Here is a 16057-nt window from a genome sequence, read left to right as displayed (position 1 = left end):
CTCCAATATGGCCATCAGCACCAGCTTAATTTACAGCACCCTTGCACTGGGGGTGAGCCCAGGCCTGACAGAGTGGGAGGGTGGCCTAGAGTGCCAAGTCACCTTTTCCTGCATCCCCTCGAGACCTTTGCTGAATACGACTTGGCTAGGCCCAGGGGTCTGTCCCTAGGGGCCTTGAGTCCTTATGCTTCAGGAGACAGGCTGATTTCCAGGCAGGGAGGGGCCACTCCCCTTCACAGTGTGGTACTACCTGGTTGGGAACAGTGTGGGAGTTTCCCATCTTCTGAAGCCTCTGGCATTGATCACCATGGAAGCCAGGACACCAGGGGTGAATGCACCTGACTCTTCTGGTGTCGTATGCCAGCTTTGTGGGCAAGGTAGTGGCTGGCCCACTGCAAGGACAAGGGACCTACTGCTAGCTCTGACTACAGGCGAGCTCCTTCACCTCCAGGGTGGGAGGCCTTTGCTCTTGCAGCTGAAGGTTGAGAGTTCTGGATAAGTTGGTGGTTCGTTATTGGCCTACTCATTGGCCGAGTCAGTGGCCTATTGTCAGCATCACCCTGGGCCACGCACGCAAGACTCTTGGGTCAGGATCTGGACCTGCGCTTTCCCAGTGCTCAGGGATGTTGGGTTCTGGTTGGGTCCACTCTAGATCAGGGTAATGACTCTGCATCTGGGTAACCATCTGTCCCTGAAGAGAAAGCCAGACTTAGAACTCAAAGCATTTAAATAAGAATTTACTAGGCTGCATGGAGACAACTTCAAAAGTCTCCCGATTTCCTATTCTCTCAGAAGAACACAGAGACGTCTGCAGGAGATTAAACAAATGCATTAAGGCAGCGGTGGATGCCAATTGCTGGATGAAAAGCTTATGCCGGGTGTTGGAACTTATTTCGCTGGTATTGGAACAGAGCTAGCATTAGGCTGCAAGATCGCTGATTTGGGTGTGGAATCGGGGCCTGAAAAAGGGCCGACCTTTCCAATCCCTCCCATGCTGCTTGGCTGTGCTAATGTGTGCGTCTGTGTGTGAGCACACAGCACTTCACAGCCCTCCCAGACTGGGGGTGGGTCATTCCAACAATACCCAGATGCATGTGGAGTGTCCCATGGTTGATCCTTTATTGCCAAATGTAGCAACACCACCGACCTGGTCTGGTTCAGGGCTAGATGCTGCCTCAGTTTCCCTTTCACGGAGTTTATTCCTCCTGCCTGGGTTGGTTGCTGCAGTGACGTGGCCCATTGACCATAAAAGAACTAATCCACCCCTTCTGAGGTATCAAAGTGAAACAAACACCAAATCTCCAGCTGGCCACAGCCTCCCCGCCCTAAGGGTCTGTCTTCAGTCCCTAAAGAGTCTTACAGCCTCTACTCAGTCTCCCCCTGCCCTCTACAAATCACTAACTCACCAGGCTGCTCTCCCACAGGTCCTCCTGCTCCCTGTCCGTCTCTCCACAAGTCTGCATCTCATCTGCAGGCCACAGGGCCACAGGACTGCCTGGTATCTGATTTGACTAATTTTCTCCACTTGGGAAGCTAAGATAATAACAACACTCAGCTCTTATAGCAGCTTTCATCCATAGATTGCAAAATGCTGTACCGACCAGCTGGCTAGCCCCATTTTACAGAAGGGGAAATGGCCTACCCAGGAGTCCAGTGGCAGAGCCAGGAATGGAGGACAGGTTTCCTGAGTTTTAATCCAGTGGCTTACCCACTAGTCTATGCTGCTTCCCATCACAGTAACATAATGTATGTCTACAGGGGAGCCCCACTGAGATTGCACAGGCAACCTGAATCCTGGCATTTCCTAGCTTTTGCTTGACTTCGCAGCCTTACTCATGTCCTTTTACCATAGTTTTTCATGAGTAATTAAGTCAGTAATTATGTTGGGCTAGAGCCTTCATGGCCAACAGCCTCTCATGCCAGTACTTGGGTTTCCTCTTCCTTCAGCCTCGTCCTCGGCTTTCATGTGGTTAGCATTAGCGTGAACTGGCTCCAGAGGCTGCTGCTGCAGAATGGGTAACAAAGGGCCATTCATCACAGTCTCATTATGGGCATAAGAGGCTCTGACAACACACTGCATCAAACCTGAGTTTGCCAATTTAAATCCCAGGCTCAGTGTGAAAACCTCTGTTAATAGAATCAAATGAGCTTTAGCCCAGTGACAAGAAGAAGAAAAAAGAGTTGACAAGTAGCCAACCGGCCCTGGCGCAGGCTCAGCATTGGTGCTGGGCGAGAGAGTTGGCAGGGATGGTGCATTGCTAAAATGTGGGCTTCACGTGTCCCTGGTCTGTAGGGATATACTAAACTGAGCTAGCACAAAGGAGAAGCCTGCAGGTTTGCCTATCAGCCAGTTCTGCCCATGCTCTTCAGGCCTTCCCTGCTATTCCAGCCCTGAGCTACACACACACACACCCTTTCCAATCCTGTTGCACCTACTCCTAGTCCAAACCTGCATCCACTTGCACCTCTGCCAATGTACCCGAGACCTAACCCACAGAACCCTCTGCTGTTCCAGCCCTGCCCTGAAAGGTTAAGCAATTCACTTCAGTCCTTATCTGATACACCTCAGTCCTGACCTGTAGTGATCCCTGCTATTCCAGCCCTGCTCTTCACTCCACTGTCTTTCCACAACTTTGCCATAATCCAGATGTGTAGATCTCCCCTGTGATTCCAGTCCTAAAGCTTCTCACAGCTCCACCAATGCAGCTCACTCTTAAGCCACAGTGGCACTCTCTGCTATTCTAGTCCTGGATCCACCAGCTCTACCAGTTCACCCCCATCCTGACCTGCAGCCTCCCTAACCCCGGTATGCTAGCCCCTGGGCCTCTGCTCAGACTGCCATTTATGCTAGGAGTAGTAGCTATGCTGTGGCATAGCCATATGGAGAAGTATTCATTAGTGATTAAACTGAGCTGACAGAACTCATTTCACGTGTAGTCTGAGGCAGATTTTGCAGCCAAGATTTCCACAGAGGGACAAAGGAAGGCATTACTCTGATGCAATGTACAGTATTTGTGTATGCTGGGGATGTGTGATTGTGGAAAACGAGGAGCACAACCATCTTTAATCACCAAAATTGCCCCTTTCGATCATCTGTTGAAACTGTCCCCTCTCTTCACCTTGTCTCCATTCCTCATGACAGGTCTAAGCCAGCCAGTGAACATGCAGTGGGCAAGGGACATCTGGGGCAGAACCCATCTGTGGGTGAGTGGGGGGCAAGAAGGTGCACAGAGGATTCAGAATCCTGCACTGACTTCTGGCCCGCGAGGGTTAGCAGATTTTCCTGTAGCAGTGTGTGTGGACAAATCTGGGAGGTCAGGTTTGCATTGCCAATCAATATTCTCCATCAAAACCATTAGCTCAAAGCCGATCAATTAGTCCCCACTTTAAAATCAGCTGTGAAAGAAGAAATACGATGGAAAATGCTCAGCTAATTCTGGGTGCCCAGTTTGAAAGGCCTAAGGCCTGATTTTTCAGAGGGCACAGCACTGTATAGCACGTTATATGTTCAATGCCCAGCTCTGATTGACTTTGGCTGCAGTTGGGAGCATTCAGCACATCTGCAAATCAGGCCCAGGGATCCCCCAGGTCAGGCACCTAGAAAATGAGGAACACACAATTAGTGGCCACCTTTGAAAAGTCTGGTGTAAGTACAATGCTAACAACATCCCAAGGTCAGAGGGCAGGGGGCTCCCTGGCATCTAGCAGTGAGTTTCAGCCAGCTTTGACCAGTGTACCCCAACACATGGGTCTCATGATCTGTATCTGCATGGTCCTATGTCATATATCACTGGAAAACAAATGACATCCTGGTGATTCATAGGCTTGTGAAATGTATGCATTAACACTGCAAGTGGAGTCATGGATGTTCTCTGACCTTCTGATTTAAAGTCTGTATTGGAAGGAAGTAGAGAACTGGTTTGCCCAGCTCTTGAATACAAAGGCAGCAGGACTGACCAGTGACAATGGGATCGCAATTTACCTATGCGGAAAACAGAGTCACCAAAGCTCTCAAGTTAGGTGGGGAGTCAGCAAGACCAGATCACACAGGCCTGTGTCTGGCCAGCCTAGTAATCGGTGTTCCTACCTCCTGAAGTAGGTCTTGAGCTTTGAGAGAGACATTTTCCAAAGGGTTACTGGGCTGTAAAGGGAGGGGCAGAGAACCCCTAAGTTATCCATCACTTGAGGGACTAAAGAGGCCAGAGCTTCTGGGATCGCAGAATGATGGGGCCTTCAGCCAAGAGGGTTGAAGTCTCTGGAAATTGATTATAAGTGACAAACATGCTTAGGCAAAGATTATAACTGGCTGAAATTAAGTGTTAGTCTTAGAAGCATATTTAGTTTGTTTGTAACCATTTCTACCCTATATTCCCTCTACTTGGTGTTACTTAGCCAATGACGTTTGTTTAGTAAATGTGTTTGTGACAAGGTGATCCACTCTCTGTTAGGCTGGTGCCTCCTACTGGTCACTCTGGGGACTAGCTCTCCAAGTCCATGCCCCTTCCTGCAGTTGCACACTGTCATGCTGTCTCAGCCCATCTGCCCTGCTCTCGCGCCACAAGCTGCTGCTGCTTCTTCATGACTCAGCCCTCTAGCCAGGTCACTGTCTGTGTTTCCCCCTTCCAGGGTATCAATGTCTTTCCTTGCCAGCAGCCCTAGGCATCTTCCCAGTCACTGCCACATAGTGCCACCCCCGCAGCAGCTGGCAGGGGAACTCAGTCTACCCTCTACTCCGGGTTCCAGCTCAGGGACCCTCTAGCCAACAGCCAAGGCCTGTTCCCTTCCAGCCCTCACTACCTTTCCCACCTTCCTGGCTCCTGCGTGGTTTGCCAACCCAAACACACCTCCCTTCTCCCAGGGAGTGACTACACAGACTTTCCCAGCCACCCCTTTGGCTTCTAATTTCCTGTCTATCATCTCAGCCCAGTTTGTTCCTCCTCAGCTGGTCTCTCTCACTCCATCAGGGGCTTACTTGGCTACTGGATTCCTCTCACCTGTCACCTATTGGATTAATTAGCCCCCTTCTTAGTTGTCCTTAACCCTTTCAGGGCAACTGTGGGGTAAACACCGCATCACAGTGTTTTACTTTTTACTATAAACCAGTCCAGTTTTTTGATCCCCTAGAGTGTGTGTTAACTCCAGTAAGGTGGTTAGCTGCCAGTATACTGTTTCTTTAAAGGGACCCACAATTTTATAACTTCTCCAAGTGTCCCGGGAGAGGGCTGGACACTTCAGGGCAGGTATATTTGGGGAAATTTGGGACTGGGAGTGTGTTGGCGTCACTCGTGCATCTGGTAACTGGATGATAGAGGCTTGAGCGGGGCTGGTATGCTGTAGGCAGGATGCTGGGGTAAAAGCACAGAACCAGAACTGCAAAGCATCACAGAGGCTCAGGGAACTGCATGCTTGTCTGCTGGTGTCCAGCTGTGAGCCCCAGTAGCAGAGCGGCATTTAAGGCACCCAGGGTTACAGGGTAGATGGTGGCACAACCCCTTACCAGTCTGGATTGCACCCCACAATATGACAGTAAGTGACATGCCCAGCAACACACAGGAAGTTTGTGGAAGAGGCAGAGATAGACTCCAATTCCCCAGGGCAGCTCAGTCTACAAATATGAAGCCCCTTAACTCTGTTGTGTCTCAGTTCAACATGGCACCTAAGTGGGGACTTAACTTTAAGCACCTATTTAAATCCATCCCTATTTGGCAGACCCGTTAGTCATTCATTTAACTGTGAGCAAGTGCTCAAGTTCTATTAAGTGCTTTTCTGACTCAGGATGTTAATTTATACACTGAATAATACAGAATTACAAAACCCAAACTTGCTCTTTCCATGCTGTACTAGTACAAGTCAGTTGAAGCCAACAATAGTTTTTTCATTGGTTTCATCAGGCTTGGGCTGAATCCACAGAAAGCCACTAGAGTTCCACAGACTCAATAACTGGATGGCTGTGCCATGACCTCTGACCCTGGAACTGTTGTCCTGTGGCCTTTCTTTGCATGACTCCCTGTAGACTGGCAGTTCTTCGAAGCAGGGACCATTGCTTTTTAAGTGGCATGTACATCTACAGCACTCCCCAGTGAGTAGCTTTGCCACAAAGTTCAAGTAAGGGAAGCAAAAGAACCAGACAGTGACTCAGACAAGTAATAGTCTACTTTCCCCCATCACCCAAAGCTAATCTCATACTTTGTGCCGATTGCTTTCCCCACTTCGGTGACCTGTGAGCACAGCAGCACATTGAGGAGATGGAGGTGGAGCAAAGTCTGTTCAAGACCTACACTCCCTATGCACCACTCCCTGCCCTTTCCACCAGGCAGAGGTAGCAGGGAGGTAGAGGAGGGCCGGCCAGGCTCTACTCCCCTGGGCCTCCCCCAAATCCCCCAATCTTTCTTCCAACTCTCCCCACTGTCTCCCAGTTCACTTCTGCTCCCTCCCACTGCCCCCCATTATTCACCTCAGCCCCCGCATTCAGAGCAAGCTTCCTCCACCTCTGGAGTTCTGGCACTTCTTTCTTTAGGACTCCAGCACTCAGAGCCATCCCTAGAGGACAGCGAATTGAGGCGATCGCTGTGGGCCCCGCATGATTGGATGGCGCCGCATGGGCGGCAGGTCAACTGCTAGCTGGGGGACGCTGCCCCCAGCCCTGCCCCTTCCACCCAAGGGGGAGTGCGTGCCCCAGAGTGCCGGGATGGTAGCACTGCCACACCCACCCAGCCCCCTGGAGCCCAGCAGAATTGCAGAAGTGGGGCCCAGGGGGTGGGGTGGGGTGGAGTATGGGCAGGGCCACACCTGGCTGTTTCGGGAGGCACCGCCTCCCCTACCTGTCCCCGGCGTGGAGGGTCCTGGAAGTGATGTCACTTCCACCCCAGGCCCACGCTCCCTGAGGGATGGGCCAGGCAGCACGGGGCATGCCCAGATAATCCCAGCATCTGGTCCATGCCCTGTGCTGCACAGGAAGGCAAAAAAACCCTTCAGGTCTTCCTCTGACCTGAGGGAAAAATTTTTCCTGACCCCAGGTCTGACACCAGAGCATGTGAGCAAGACCCACCAGCCATGCAATGCTTTTGCCATGGTCATTTTCCAAGATTGCAGTTCTCTCTATGGTTCACAGGAGCTTGGGTCTGTATGGACCAAGGAGCAAAACACCTCTGCTAGCAGCGGGTGGTCAAAACAGCGAGGTTTCTCTGGTCTTCCACCAAACCACTCTCAGCTCTTAAGCCACATTTTAACAATCACATTAACTCATTAATGTGATTAATTGGTTTTGGCCATGTAATTGCAGCTTTGTTTATTGCTCTTCCCTTCTGTTGCCTTTTCATCTTTCCCACTAACAAAGGGAAGAAAGAATACATCTGCAGAGTTTATTTTGTCATTAACTGTCAACTTTCCCTTAATAAATCATCTACAGCTCCACATTAGCAAATCTGGGAGTAATTATATGACCTGCCAAAGCAAAGGAGGAGGTGAAAGGAAAAATACCCAAGGCCTGACATTAATGAATGTACGTTTACAATTAATAGAAAATGATTACAGGTGCTGATGTGAGGGGCTGCGGCTGTAGTCACCAGAAGATTGGTGATCAGGGAAGGAGCTGTGTGTGTTCCCCAGAGTCCTTCAGACAGAGAACAATGGGAATGGTAGGGGATGGGAGAGCTGAGTAAGTCTGAACACTAAGGGCTTGTCTAGTGGTGGGGCAACGTGCTCTCCAGGGTTGGGAGTTCTAAAGCTCACTAACATGCTGCTCATTAATTGGTGAGTGTAGACCCTGCTGGTGTGCATTACAAGTTCAATACACTTCCCTGAAGTGCAGTAGGGAAACAGTCCTATGTCAAAGCACACCAGGGGTCTTTCAGTGTACACCAGCAGGGTCTACACAGACCAATACACATGCAGCATGTTAGTGCACTTTTGAAATCTTACCGACAGAGAGCACATTGCCCCACTGTGTGGGCAAATCCTCATCTATTTACTTTAGCAGCTGAGGAGGTGAAGGGTAACCCACTCCAACACAGTGTGGCTTTCTGTAGCTGGCTAGTGGCCATTGAGGTTTATGAGCACTACTGCCTCCAGGCTGACAGAGCCAGTTATTTAGCAGGACAGGCCCGCAAATAAATCATCCCAGCCAGAGCTTTGTCAAGCCCGACCTTAAAAACTTCAAAGGAAGGAGATTCCACCACCTCCCTAGGTAACCCATTCCAGTGCTTCACCATCCTCCTAGTGAAAAAGTTTTTCCTAATATCCAACCTAAGCCTCCCACACTGCAACTTGAGACCATTATTCCTTGTTCTGTCATCTGCTATCACTGAGAACAGTCTAGATCCATCCTCTTTAGATTCCCCCTTTCAGGTAGTTGAAAGCAACTATCAAATCCCCCCTCATTCTTCTCTTCTGCAGACTAAATTTACAATCCCAGCTCCCTCAGCCTCTCCTCATAAGTCATGTGTTCCAGTCCCCTAATAATTTTTGTTGCCCTCCGCTGGACATTTTCCAATTTTTCCACATCCTTCTTGTAATGTGGGGCCCAAAACTAGACACAGTACTCCAGATGAGGCCTCACCAATGTCGAATAGAGGGGAACAATCACATCCCTCGATCTGCTGGCAATGCCCCTACTTATACAGCCCAAAATGCCATTGGCCTTCTTGGCAACAAGGGCACAGTGTTGCTTTCAATATGGCAACACTGAAATATGGCTTCAATTAAATAAAATTTTTTGCAGAAAAATTTGTTTCAGAATGGTCCTCTTTTTATTTGAAATATGAAAAAGTTAGTTTTTCATTGGACTTTTTCTCCCTCCGTAATGGGGCACAGACTCACCCACTGGTACTGCCTATCTGGAAATTTGCTCTTTTTACCAGCTCCGGAGCACCCTCTGCCAGTGTCTCACCATCACTGGCCCCCCATGTTCCTCCTGGACCTCAGTGCCTTTTTACTTGGGGTGCTGCCCCTCCAGGCAATATCCCACAGATATGGGTCTCCCCTCCCCAGGGAAGCCCCCACCCTCTATCCCCACCTTGCTTCAGCCTATAGGCTACTACCAGGCACCACCTAGCCCCCTTTCATTGGGGCCAACTGCAGTATGTATAAGCCACTCATCATAGGCAAGGGGGGTTTGGACCTGCTGCCTCTGCCTACCCTTGAGCTACCCTGTTGCAACCCCAGTACCCTGTCTTAGCCTGTCTGCCAGGCCTGCAGCCTAGGGCTTTTTCAGTCTAGAGCCTCTCAGCTCCTCTGGCCTTCCCCAGCCCTACTTTACCTCAGGTACCCTGGTACACTCCCCAGCAGCCAAGCCCATCTCCCTCCACAGCTAGAGGAGACTCTGTACTCCTGGCCCACTGCCCTTATAAGGGCCAGCTGGGCCCTGATTAAGCCAAGCTGTGGCTTGGTTGGGGCGTGGCCCACAGCTGAGGCTGCTTCTCCCAATCAGCCCCGCTTTTCCTTCCCTGCCACAGCCCTCTCCCCGGGCTGTTTTAAGCCTTTTAAGGCAGTAGTGGGTGACCACCCTGCTACAGGAAGGAGAGATCAGTCTGTTCAGGCTGCCCTGCTAGCTGGAGCTCTCTCCCTTCCTGGGCTGCTGCTGTTTGGAGCTCTCTGCCTCCCTCCCTGGAGGGCTACTGCTGATTGGGACCCCGTCTGGGAGCCACTGCTGTTGCTGCTACTGTGGGGAAGGGGGGCCTTGCTGGCCTGCCCCCCTATCCCCACCCCTCTGGAGGGAGGAGAAGTGGGGACCCTGCCACCATCACCACTGTTGTCACTCCTTCTGCCTGGGCTCTCACCTGGCTGGCTGCTGCCCACTTGCTGCTGCTCCTGAGCTGGCTGCCTTGTCAAGGAGGTGGAAGGCTGCTGCAATGAATTGTGGAGGGGGTTGGCTATTGGACTGAGTGACTTTAACAGCTGTGCTCTTGGGGTGGTGGTAGCCTTTTGCTGCTGTGGGGGGCCAGGGGAGAGGTGTGGAGCCCTCCCCCAGTCCTGCTTTCCCCCGCCACATCTTCCTTCACCACCACCACCACCCCTTTTTGCCACCGCTCCCTCCACCAACCCAGCTGACCATCAACACCTGCTGCTCACCCCTCAACGGGGCTGCTTGCTTCTTCGCCCACCACCATCTGGGACTGTTTCCAGCAGCAAGCAAGGACTAGAGTGAGCCCCACAAGTGCTCGTGGGTGCACTCTCCCCCCCTCTCTTGTTTGGACTTGGCCCCCCCTCCCTCAGTTGTATTTGGGTGGGGGGGCCTTCCCATTACCCCCCAGCCCAGTTTTCTCTTCCCTTCTTCCAGTAGCTCCCCAGAAGATTTTTCCCTGGTTATTTGCCTGTCCCACCCTGGCCCCATCCTAGGTTCCTGGGCTTGTTTGTGTGCCTGCCCTGCCCCACCCCTTGCAAGTTTGTTGCTTTGCTTGCCCCGCCCTTCCCCAGGAGTTTGGTTCCCCTCTGCCCTTGTGCTCTACTTGCCCCGCCCTCAGTTGTTTCCTGTTCCCCCTGACTCCTGCTGACCCCTGCCCCGCCCAACCCACACTTTGGTGTGCCCATGTCCCCTTTCGGAGTGCTTGTGTCCCCCCCGCCCCCACTTTTTTAAGTTGTTTACCCTGATCACTGCACCTCCCCTGATGCAACCATAGTCCTTCCCTGTCTGAGTGCAGCCAGAGGAGCCAGCGCCCCGCCCTGCGCCTGTGATTGTCCCCCTCTCCTTTGTTGTCCCCGTGTACTTCTGTTGTTAGCACCCTCCTCCCCTGCCCGCAGCCTAGTGGGGAGGAGTGGTTGCTTCTTCCGTTCCCCTGGTATCCCCTTACAGTTTCCCCCCGCCCATGCTGGTACCCTCCTTCCTGCATACAGTCTAGCAGGGAGGAGTGGTTGGCCCTGTCCCACCTTCCCTATTCCCAATACCCTGTTCATAGAATATCAGGGTTGGAAGGGACCTCAGGAGGTCATCTAGTCCAACCCCCTGCTCAAAGCAGGACCAACCCCCAACTAAATCATCCCAGCCAGGGCTTTGTCAAGCCTGACCTTAAAAATATCTAAGGAAGGAGATTCTACCACCTCCCTAGGTAACGCATTCCAGTGTTTCACCACCCTCCGAGTGAAAAAGTTTTTCCTAATATCCAACCTAAACCTCCCCCACTGCAACTTGAGACCATTACTCCTTGTTCTGTCATCAGCTACCACTGAGAACAATCTAGATCCATCCTCTTTGGAACAACCCTTCAGGTAATTGAAAGCAGCTATCGAATCCCCCCTCATTCTTCTCTTCCGCAGACTAAACAATCTCAGTTCCCTCAGCCTCTCCTCAGAAGTCATGTGCTCCAGCCCCCTAATCATTTTAGTTGCCCTCCGCTGGACTCTTTCCAGTTCTTCCACATCCTTCTTGCAGTGTGGGGCCCAAAACTGGACACAGTACTCCAGGTGAGGCCTCACCAATGTTGAATAGAGGGGAACGATCACATCCCTCGATCTGCTGGCAATGCCCCTACATATACATCCCAAAATGCCATTGGCCTTCTTGGCAACAAGGGCACACCGTTAACTCATATACAGCTTCTCATCCACTGTAACCCCTAGGTCCTTTTCTGCAGAACTGCTGCCGAGCCATTCGGTCCCCAGTCTGTAGCGGTGCATGGGATTCTTCCGTCCTAAGTGCAGGACTCTGCACTTGTCCTTGTTGAACCTCATCAGATTTCTTTGGGCCCAATCCTATAATCTGTCTAGGTCCCTCTGTATCCTATCCCTACCCTCCAGCGTATCTACCTCTCCTCCCAGCTGAGTATCATCTGCAAACTTGCTGAGGGTGCAATCCACGCCATCCTCCAGATCATTTATGAAGATATTGAACAAAACCGACCCTTGGGGCACTCCACTTGATACTGGCTGCCAACTAGACATGGAGCCATTGATCACTACCCGTTGAGCCCGACAATCTAGCCAACTTTCTACCCACCTTATAGTGCATTCATCCAGCCCATACTTCTTTAACTTGCTGACAAGAATACTGTGGGAGACCGTGTCAAAAGCTTTGCTAAAGTCAAGAAACAATACATCCACTGCTTTCCCTTCATCCACAGAATCAGTAATCTCATCATAGAAGGCTATTAGATTAGTCAGGCATGACCTACCCTTGGTGAATCCATGCTGACTGTTCCTGATCACTTTCCTCTCGTGTAAGTGCTTCAGGATTGATTCCTTGAGGACCTGCTCCATGATTTTTCCGGGGACTGAGGTGAGGCTGACTGGCCTGTAGTTCCCAGGATCCTCCTTCTTCCCTTTTTTAAAGATGGGCACTACATTAGCCTTTTTCCAGTCATCTGGGACTTCCCCCGTTTGCCACGAGTTTTCAAAGATAATGGCCAATGGCTCTGCAATCACATCCGCCAATTCCTTTAGCACTCTTGGATGCAACTCGTCCGGCCCCATAGACTTGTGCACGTCCAGCTTTTCTAAATAGTCCCTAACCACCTCTTTCTCCACAGAGGGCTGGCCATCTACTCCCCATGTTGTGACGCCCAGCGCAGCAGTCTGGGAGCTGTCCTTGTTCGTGAAGACAGAGGCAAAAAAAGCATTGAGCACATTAGCTTTTTCCACATCCTCTGTCACTAGGTTGCCTCCCTCATTCAGTAAGGGGCCCACACTTTCCTTGACTTTCTTCTTGTTGCTAACATACCTGAAGAAATCCTTTTTGTTACTCTTAACATGTATTGATAGCTGCAACTCCAGGTGCGATTTGGCCTTCCTGATCTCACTCCTGCATGCCTGAGCAATATTTTTATACTCTTCCCTGGTCATTTGTCCAGTCTTCCACTTCTTGTAAGTTTCTTTTTTGGGTTTAAGATCAGCAAGGATTTCACTGTTAAGCCAAGCTGGTCGCCTGCCATATTTGCTATTCTTTCTACACGTCGGGATGATTTGTCCCTGTAACCTCAATAAGGATTGTTTGCTGGACCCTCCTCCCCTGCCTGCCGTCTAGTGGGGAGGAGTAGTTGTCCATTATCCCACCCCCAATTTAGGGCCTTCTGTCTCTTTCCACTATGGAGGAGGACCCTGCCTCTGCCCCTGGCCCCACCCCTGCCCCCACTGCTCCCATAGTTCCTCCCTTGTCCATCCCAGCGGCTACCCTCTTGGCCACCACCAGTCTAGACTCCGCCACTGTCATAGCTGCCCCTTCCACCAGCAAAAAGGGCCAGGGGAATAAAAAGGGCAAAGGCCCCACCCAGAAAACAAAACCCCCCGTTGGTGGGGCTGCCCTCCCTGCCACGGCCCTGACCTCTGCTGTGGCCCCTTCCTCCCCAGCCGTTCCCTCCACCAGCTCTGCGGGCGCTCCATCCCTTGCCCCCAGAGCGTACGCGCAGGTGGCCACCCCCCCCCCCCCACATGCCGCTGCACCATCTGCCCCAACTGCCGCCTCTGGTACCATTCCTGGTGGCCGGGGCCCCTTCCCCTTGCTGACCAGGAGGCATGGTGTCCGCTGCCTCCTGGTGTCTACCTCCCCCCACGTTGAAACGTACGTGTGGGGGTTGGCGAGGGTGGTAGGGCCCACGGCCATCGTGACGGCCTCCAAGATGTATGGTAAGGTTGTGTTCTTCCTAGCGTCGGAGGCCGCTGCTCAGGAGGTGGTAGAGAAGGGTATGGTGGTGGGGGGCGTGTTCGTTGCCATAGAACCACTAGAGGACTTGGGCGTAGGGGTGGTATTGACCGCCGTCCCGCCCTTTCTGCCCTACATTGCCCTGTTGCCTGCCCTCTCCACCCTGGGGAAACCCATCTCCATCATCAGCCCTCTCCTGCTGGGCTGCAAGGACCCCGCCCTCTGCCACGTTCTGTCCTTCCGCCGGCAGGTGCAGATTCAAGTGCCACCGGCAACACGTGACGGGGTGGCGCTCGAGGGGTCCTTCTTGGTGCCCTATCAGGGGGCCCATTACCGGGTCCATTATTTGACAGGGAGGCCTGGTGCTTTCTCTGCCGGGCGACGGGGTACGTCTGGAAGGACTGTCCCCTGGCCCAGCCCGGAAGAGCGTCCGGGACCCCCGAGACCTAGGAGGGCAACGGCCCTGTCACCGCCAACGACCCTGGCAGCCCGGGTGCCACTGCCGCTGCCCCTCCTCCCATGCAGGAGAGGGCGGCAAGACCTTTGTCAGTTGAGGGAGAGGGGCCGCCCCAGGGAGAGGTTTCCCTTCCTCCTATTGTCCTGCCCTTTCTGAGCGGCCCTCCACCTCCACTTCAGAGGGCTGGGTGCTCTACGTGGGAAGCGCAGCGCCCGTAAATTGTGGGCTCGATCCCTCCCCCTCCAACAAAGAGGGAGAGGAGGCCCCCCGAAAGATGCTGCGGGGGGCTGATACATTTTCTGCCGTGAGCCCAGCAGAAGACGCTGGCCATGGTAGCCATGGCAGCAGACGGAGATGCCATCGCCCCCCCTTGTTGAGTCCCCTCCCAAGGACGACCCCCATTGCCAGCAGGCCTCGATGTGGGCGGTGGCTCAGTTCCACTGCCCCCTCCTCCTTCTCCCTGCCCCTCGCTCCTAGCTGTAGCCCCCGCTCTGGTCCTTGTCGCACCCCTGGCTCTCCCTATTTGCCCGGCCGAGGATGGCACCTCACCTGAGGCTGCTAAGCCCCCAGAGGCAACAGCTGATGCCGAGTGGTCAGGCCCCGGGCCTGTGGGCAGGCCCTCTAGCACCCGGACGAAGTGGTTGGCTTTCCGTAGTGCCTGACACCGTGCCTGCGGGTGATGTGTTTATCACAGCTCCCGCGCCCGGCGTCAGTGAAGGCCCCTCTAACCCCTGTCCCTTTGGCCCCTAATCCCGGCTGAGAGGAGCCGCACCCTGATAGCCTGGCTGTCGGGGACAGCAAACCGATCAGTGTCCCTGCTCCTGTTCCTACCCCTGCTCTGGCCCCTTTCCTGCCCCGGTCCCAATATTAGCCCTTGGCCCTGCTCCCGCCCCTTCTTCTGTCCTAGTCCCTGGCCCGTCCCCACCCTGATCTTATTTCTGTTCCCAATGAGTCGCTCACCGCCTTCCCCGCCACCTCCCATGCTATTGCCTCCCCCGAGGTAGTCTCGTTTCCTTTGTCTATGGACAGTTCTCAGGGGACAGTTTTCATGTCCCCTCTTTCCAACATCATGGGGGCTGCACTACTAACTCCGCCGCCCCCTCCCGTGCCGGGGATGGGGGCGTGCTGCCCGGCGCAACCGTGCCAGGGTTCCGCTCCATGCTTGCCTGTCTCTGCAGGCCGTGAAGATCTTTTAGGGGCCTTACCGGAGGACAGCAGCAGGTTGGCTGCCGCGTCCCCCTCTGCGCTGAGGGAAGAGCTGCGCCTTTTCCTGCTCGACACCCGTAGCTCAAAGGGCAAGGTGCAGCTCGCCCTCCAGCGCTGGGGGGACTTCCACCGCGTCCTCCGGGCCGTGAAGGCCCTCTTGGGGGAAGGGAGAGGAACCGGCAGACAGGGCCTTACGGCCTACTGGCGGGCCCGTAAGTTCTGCGACTCCCTGATGACCTCTGGGGTCGAACATGGGTTGTTGCGGGGCCTGCTGGAGGCTGTTGATCACCCTGCCCGTGAGGATTCACCCCAGCCCTCCCTATGAAGGACACCATCTTTGCTACGCTGAACACCAGGGGCTGTAGCGTGGGTCTCTGGTGGAGCCAGGTGCTCTCTTCCTTTGCGGGGGGGTATACTCTGTGATCTTCCTGCAGGAGACCCACACGGCTCCAGCCGTCAAGGCTAGCTGGCAGCTGGAATTGGGGGACGAGGTTTACTTTAGCCACCTCGGCGCCCGTTTTGGCTGGGGTGGCCACCCTGTTCTCCCCCGAGCATTTCTATCGGCAGGTGTCGGCCTTCCTTGGCACTCTGGATCCTCACGAGTGCCTGGTCCTGGGCGGGGACTTCAATGCCACCCTCGAGGACCGGGACTGCTCAGGAGTCGAGACATCCCAGGCAGCCGCGGGCATCCTCAGGGAGATCGTGGACCATCGCTCCCTGGTGGACGTATGGCGTAACCACCACCCCGAAGATGTTACCTTTACTTATGTCCGGGTGGAGGAGGATCGGTCACGCCACTCCCAGTTGAACCGCATTTATGTTTTGCA

General features: G+C 53.5%; 1 long non-coding RNA gene across 3 annotated transcripts; it reads right to left on the bottom strand.

The window, feature by feature from the left end:
* Positions 1-716: 716 nt before the first annotated feature.
* Positions 717-9317, bottom strand: LOC122462173. Of its 3 annotated transcripts, none has more exons than XR_006284577.1 (3): positions 9257-9317; positions 4088-4255; positions 717-3597 (listed from the first exon to the last, which is right to left on the bottom strand). It is a non-coding gene; the product is annotated as an uncharacterized LOC122462173 (long non-coding RNA). The 3 variants fall into 3 exon arrangements; XR_006284575.1 differs by lacking the exon at positions 9257-9317 and adding an exon at positions 4845-4907; XR_006284576.1 differs by lacking the exon at positions 9257-9317 and adding an exon at positions 4807-4889.
* Between the last annotated feature and the right edge of the window lie 6740 nt (positions 9318-16057).

Source organism: Chelonia mydas, chromosome 10 (genome assembly GCF_015237465.2).
Source record: "Chelonia mydas isolate rCheMyd1 chromosome 10, rCheMyd1.pri.v2, whole genome shotgun sequence".
Lineage (NCBI taxonomy): Eukaryota > Metazoa > Chordata > Testudines > Cheloniidae > Chelonia > Chelonia mydas.
Note: the sequence above shows the minus strand (reverse complement) of the source record. Positions and strands in the feature narration are given on the sequence as shown.